Raw genomic sequence first — 7519 nt, 5'->3', positions numbered from 1 at the left:
CCTCGTCTGAAATAATGAAAGAAACTGTGCGTCTGTGGGTGGAATCCGGAGCGACAAATCAACTCGAATGCCGCGAAACGAAGGGTCTCACGTATCGCACAACACTTGAGCGCGTAAATAATATGGACGCGAACAAATGGAGAAATGCATTGCTTTTAGTAGCAGGAAAAACATTTTTTACGCGCAATAATATAATAGTAATCGTAAAAGGAACACCGGAAAATGGAAGTAGAAGGTACGTACTATCGGGGGATATAAATTTTGTTCGTCTATTTAGAGGAAAAAAAACAGCCCATGTTCTGCAGTGAGACCCAAATATTAATGTTTTCCCGTGCCCTGGGAGGTATCACGCTTATACCAATATACAGTCTCATGTTGCTCATTCTCAATTTGTATTGAGATAAATATATTCTTATGGCTATTAATATCCTATGGTTGAACCTGGCACGACCGTGTCAACATCAACAATCAATGAGGGACTTACGAGAAACGTGCCTGTGAGGTCAGTTCAGAGAAAATTTGGTGTTGATGGGATATGCCAGCAGATGATTAACTGGAGTGCCTTTACTGACAGCACGCCACCTGAAGCAGCACCTCACTTGGGCTCATGCACACATTGATTTTACCCTAGATGACTGGAAAAACGTATCTTGGTCAGATGAGTCACGATTCCAGTTAGTAGTGGCGTGTAGTGCAGACCTCACGAGGCCATGAAACCAAGTTGTCAACAAGGCACTGTGCGAGCTAACGGTGGCTCTATAACGGTATGGGGCGTGTTTACATGGCATGGATTGGGTCCTTTGGTCAAATTGTACCAGTCATTGGCTGTGAATCGCTATTTTCACCTGCTTGGTCACCATTTTCAGCCCTTCATGGACGTCATGTGCGCTAACAACGATGGGATTTTTCCAGGACGCCAATACGCCTTGTCACCGGGCCACGATTGTTCGCGATTGATTTAAGCAGAATTCTGAAGAATTTCAACGAATGATTTGGCCACCTAGATTGCCAGACATGACCCCGGGGAACACACTTTGGATATGAACGAAAGATCCATTCGTAAACATCTGCAACAACCACGCAATTATCGAGACTGCATGGCTGAACATCTATTCAGGAGACTTCCACTGACTGGTAGAGTCCATACCACGTTGAGTTGCTGCACCTTGCCGGGCTAAAGAAGGACCAACTCGATATTAGGCAGGTATCCCATGACTTTTGGCACTTGAGTGTAGTCTGATGGTGTATTTTATGGTATTTTAACGTAACGAAAAGTGCCTTAAGTTAAAATACTTACTACAAGCTTCATAGTGCGGAAACTGTTTCTTCTCGTATTGTTGGTACTGGCCCACCATATGCGTGTATATATACCAAAGTAGACATTAAATATGAATCCATCTACATACGTAGGAGGAGTTTCCTGTGTAAGAGGGGCTATTCAAACGGCAATTAACATAATTAAAATTAACTTCCAGTTTTAATTAACTTGATGACGAACTTCCGCGAGTAACGTAATCAAATGTTTTACGTACAAGAGGTAAGGAAATATATCTGCAGTATGCAAAATAGTGTAAAATTGGAATTTCCAATGATATTTGTTTACAGAAAATCACACGAGAGATTCCAGATTACTCAATTAATGTGATGTGAATAAATTTTAATTGTGCTTTGAAAATACCTTCTTATGTATTTATGAGACTTCGTAATGTCAGTATCTTGGTGTGTTTACGGAAATAGGTTTTAAAGAATGTCTTCCTTGAACATAAGTGTAAAGATTCACAAGTTTTGGTTGGTTAATAGTTAAATAAAATTTCAACGTGCTGTATCCTCACCAATAATGACATTCACCAATAATGTCATTAGCATGGGACTAGTATTGTACTCGTATAATTGCATTATTGAAAATGCAATTCTGCGGTAGTCAGAATTTGTTTCATATTAATTGTATTATGTCAATTATTGAGATATTTCCTTTTATTTCGCAATTGGCAAATTTATCTACGAGTTGTAGATATTTAAGAAATTCTAATATAGTATTTAAATAATTTCGCTGGTATTAAATTTGACTTAGGTGCCTATTAATTTGTAACTTTATTGCTGTGTGATTTTATTGATTTCTGATTTGTCTTCAGAGTGTGTACCTTTAACATTCCATTAAAATAATTTTCTATTTTTTAAAAAAATATCATTGCAAGAGCCTCAATTACACAGTTTTTATTAATTATCAAGTTTATTTAGTCCCGCACCGTGGCCTTACAAATTTTCTCCTGAGATTTTGTCCAGTGTATGGGACCTGTGGCCATCTACAATCGTGAGGAAATTGGGGAGCTATAAATGACTACTGGGGTTCGTCGTGCTGACCACATGACACCCCGTAACTGGTTGGATCTCCCACCTCTGCTGAGGCATGTGGGAGTAAGGCCGGAAGTCGGCATGTAGGCCCTGCCCTGTCTCTCTAACATTTTGCTATTCTTCTCTCAAATGATTTTTGCCTTTATACAAGGTTGAACTCACTCCACCGAAAATCATTTATAAGTTCTTCAGGGATATTGTCTGACTGCTTTTGACATAAGGAACCCATGGTTCCCGGTACGTTGTTACAGAGTAATGTAATGTTGATGTGTTGTATTTGCATTATGTTATTTAAACCGTGTTAGATTGTTTCTAATAGATTACAAAGAAAAAAATAATCAACTACTCATCACCTGTAATATCATGAATAGCAATACAAACAATTCCAAAAATTACACGACTAAAGAAACAAATCTAAGACGAAACTCATACTTGTTTGTTAAATATCTGTACTGTGTATCAATATATTCTGTAACAGCGACTGCAAAGTGTGTCGGCGCCCCATCATGTTGAAACTACATGCGCCTGCCAATTACACCGGCCTCTATGGGTTTGGATGTCTCCCAGATGACTGCTGTCTCTGAAAAATTTCAGCATGCAGATTCCAAAAATTAAATCATTTTTTACCTATCACGTCTAGATTTTTCAGAAAGCAGCTATATATTAACTGCCTTAATTTCATAATAAAATGTGTAGTTCCATCATTTCCCCAATAGATGACTCTGTTTAGATGGTGATAAAATATTGGCTTTCTACAATTTGAATTATCCAATTTTGAAATGTAAATGCATATAGAATAGTAGGCATTTAATTCATCTTCTATCTTCACAAGACACATTGACATGAACTTGTGTGGGCTTTGATTACGTAAGTTTTATTTTCGAATTCCCTCATCAAAATTTCCTTCACAAAATGTCCAAAATTCAATGTTATATTATGGTGGGTTGATTGAAATTAGAAACGTGAAGAAAAAATACTGACCTAGGGGAAAATCCTGACGTGAAGGGAAGACATGAATGTCATTTCCGTGATCAGCATTCAAAATACTTCCAGAATCACCTATTGGTTTGGACACAACATAAATTTTAGTTGTACAAATATATTTTGTTGCGTTCTGCAATAGGCGTGGTGGCCGCAGTGGCTCAGTCGGTAACGCGTTTGACTACCATGCTAAAGGTCCCGGGTTCAAATCCGGGAACTTTTCTAACGATGGAAGCAGCCCCGGCGCCCACCCAGCGTCGAATAACATGGGTACCTGGGGGAAACCCTGTGGGGTAAAGGCGGTCAGGGGCGTGATGCTGATCACATCACCCACTCACGACCGGATCAATAAAGTGTGGGGCGTTACCCCCACACCTCCAATACGCCTTCATGACGTGGTGCTATGCACAGGGGAGCACTTTACCTTTTTTTACCTGCAATAGGCATAATGAAATGGCGAATATGAGAATTTTGATTGTGAAATTGTGACAAATCCTGACTTCATGGGGAAAATGGATGTCATGTGCGTGATCAGCATTCAAAATACTTCCAGAATTACCTATTGGTTTGGACACACCATACATTTGAGTTGTATAAATTTATTTTGTTGCGTTCTGCAATAGGGGTAAGGGAATGCCGAATATGAGAATTTTGATCCTGAAATTATGAGGAAACCTGATTTGATCGAGGGAAATGGATGTCATGTGCGTGATCAACATTCAAAATACTTGCAGAATAACCTTTTGGTTTGTAAGATGCTATTGATTGTGAAATTGTGAAAAATCCTGACCTGATGGGAAAAAATGGGTTTCATTTTCGTGATCAGCATTCAAAGTACATTCACAATCACTTACTGATTTGGAAACAACCGACATTTCCCTTGCATAAAATTATTTTGCTGCGTTAGGTAATAGATGTAATGTAATGGCGAATATGAGGGTTTTGATTGTGAAAGTGTAACAAAATGGATGTCATTTCCGTGATCAGCATTCAAAATACTTCCAGACTCACCTATTGATTTATAAATATCCGATTTTTTTTTAATGCCTTGTTATCAGAGGCACGCAGAGGCAGTTTACCTCGAGAAACGAAACAAATTTAGTAGAGTTTGAAAAATCTAAATAAATATAATTACTCTGTTATAAGGTACCGAGCCAACACTCAGCCAACATCCCTAAACAACCTGTGAACGTTTGTTGGTAGAGTTCGGTTCCACCCTATATATCCCTCTGGTATTATTTTCACTGTTTGTTTCAATATGATTAATTTTCCTTTTTACGTATTCTCTTTCTCATTTTTGCGGTTACTCTTCTCTTATTGTAATATAATTGCTTAAATTTATGTCATTAGAGTCGCTGAGTTTTAGTCATTAGTTGAACTTGTTTCGGTCGTGGAACCGATACATCACTCGAAAAAGAAAAAGAGTCAAAATAAAGATTTAATTTATATCGGTTGTGACATAATTCTCTGCCGAAAGTGGTTTACCGTAATTCTAGGAAGATATATTATTACCGTCCATTTTAATTAACTCTCTAGCCTTCTTATACCCGAAGGTTTATGACTGCACCAACACAAGTCTTCCATCTGTCCCTATCCTGGGCAAGATCAATCCAATCTTTTCCATACTTTCTGATTTCCTTTAGGTCCATCTCAACGTTATCCCTCCATCTTCGTCTTGGCGTACCTATAGGTCTCTTACCATCAGGTTTCCCAACAAGAATCCTGTAAACTCTTCTTTCCTCTCCCAATCGTGCCACGTGGACTGCCCATCCAAGTCTTCTTGATTACGGTCCATGTCGAAAAAAAATCGAATTCCGATCCAGTGCTTTGGCGAAAGTTGCTTACTCACAGGCAAGCGTGGTATGCCAGTTCATAAAAAGCCAGATTGGAACATTTTGGGTTTAATGTATTGAATATCATTAGGGACCTAACGAAAGTAATTTTCCACTCGTGAGCATGGAAGACTAATGTAGCTGCTGGCTGAGAAAAAACAAACACATGCGCTCTGTCTCAAGAAAATGAGGAGCAAGGCCGCACATAACTGCAGAAAAGGTAAGAATGCGAATGGGCGGAACGCAAACGCTAATTATGTTACCCCCGTTCCATGTAGCCCCATTCCCTCTCGTGCGTTCATTTGTTGAGCTCTCTCTAGACACTAGTTGAGCACATTTGTTTTCGCACTTTCGCTCTCGGAACAGAGCGAGGTACAATCTGCCCTAAACGTGACTTTATTATTATCATCATTATCATTATAGTGACGTATGACCTATAGTTAACACCGTGTTTCCACCCATTCAATGGCATATTTGTGATTTAATTTCTGGACTTAGGTGTATTTGAGGAGAGATTCAAATTTATAGGATGGGGGGTTACCAGTCAGTAAACTAAGGCTCTAAGTACCGTAGGTCATAAAATCTTATGATAACGTAATTGTAGTATGTTTACACTCTAAGAAAACCCAAACTCATACAAAGCTATGGTAATAGTAACACCTAAAACTTTACTAAATTTCTATTAACAAGTTTCCTGTGAAAACTTTAATACTTGTAAAATTTCATCACTAGAACTTAAGTGGGCAACAGCCTTCTGTTGGCTCGGTGAGGTTGGTCAGTTGCAAAATGGTGTCCTCCTTTAATCAACAAGGCAGCATACTTTCTGCAGGGAAATCTTTGATGACTTGGCAACTAGTGAACACGAATGCTTTATCAGTTGTGTTGATACATAGTTAAGAAATGGTAAAATATATACTTTCAATTCTATTTTCTTTGATAGGGATAAAAATGATTTTTTTTACCGGGGATAAACTTTTTTGTGAGGGGAAATCCCCCAGCATTCCCCCATTAAATCGCAGCCTATCGTATGTCGTATTTCTTCGAATCTCAAGGCGCGTCCCCACTATGTCAGTTGGAAAGGACGCGCGCAAAAGCCGAGCATGTGGGTACGTGTCGTCGACCTGTGTCGACAGGACCAAGTCGAATCCAACCCGACAAGTAGCAGTTTTCTTTAAACGAAACGTGCCAACGCTCGAAAGAGAGGTTAGGGGACGATTAGATCTTGTTCCTTCAACTTTTGATCATGGAGCGGAGTGGACGGACTCGCAAGTTATAGCATTATAGAAATATAAAACAGCACATAACTTTCTTAAAACTTTAAAACACAAGACATTGTTTTTCGCAAATGTTTTTAAGACTTGTTTAAAACACATTTTGATAACTTATTTTAAACCTTTAAAACACACAACATTGCTTTTACAAATGTTTAAAACGTTTAAATACAGTGTTGCAACGTTTCCTTAGACTTGTTTGATACTTGATATTTGAGGCTCTGGTTACGTGTGTGCTTTGTAACTTTGTATTTTCAATCATTTTGTTTATTGTGCACAGAAGTCTGTTCAGTGGCTGAAAATATACTCGTATATTCAATTAACAAAGAAATATATTGTAATTGAGTACTCGTGGGGCACGTTTAAAACACCTGGCTGTGTTTTCTTTCCTTATTTTTCTGTACAAGTATTCATAACGTTTCCAAAGTTGAATAGTATGTTGATGAAACAGATTTGTTCCGCACTTTACACAGTGCACATAGCTGTTGATGTCAATATTTTGTTGCATTCACGATGAAATGTATTTCGGAAAACAGAGTAGCTACCACGTGGATAGTGTGGATTAGCTCAACCTTCTCGAACAGCTTACATGCTAGATTTGAGAGTAGCGTAAATAGATATTAAAGAAGTTAATCAAGTGTTTGCTTTATGACTAGAGACGCAGTCCTTCCTTGGATGATTAACAGATTCCTTATTAATCATCATTCTTAGAAAATTATTCTTTTTAGCATTGTTTTAAACGTTTCATTTGTTTAAAACATGTTTTTGTTCTTCATTAAAACATGTTTAAAAGAAAGAACTGTTTTATTTGTTTCTTTTTAAGAAACACAAATTTTGCCACCATCTTATCATGCATTTTCACGGAGTTCACTTGTGCTGCCAACAAGCCGTCGATCCAGACTGATACACGTCTCCACACCGCAGTCCTGTGGGGATGTCTATCGAGTTCGGCAAAGGAGAACGACTTTTGTGCGCGTCCTTGTCAGCTGCATAGTGGGGATGCGCCTTAAGGCATACCATTTATCGGTTTCTGGATGTTGAAATTGTAGGTGCGGCATGGATTCGAAGATATATGTATAATGT

This window comes from Lepisma saccharinum, chromosome 18 (genome assembly GCF_977018435.1).
Source record: "Lepisma saccharinum chromosome 18, izLepSacc3.1, whole genome shotgun sequence".
NCBI lineage: Eukaryota > Metazoa > Arthropoda > Insecta > Zygentoma > Lepismatidae > Lepisma > Lepisma saccharinum.
Note: the sequence above shows the minus strand (reverse complement) of the source record.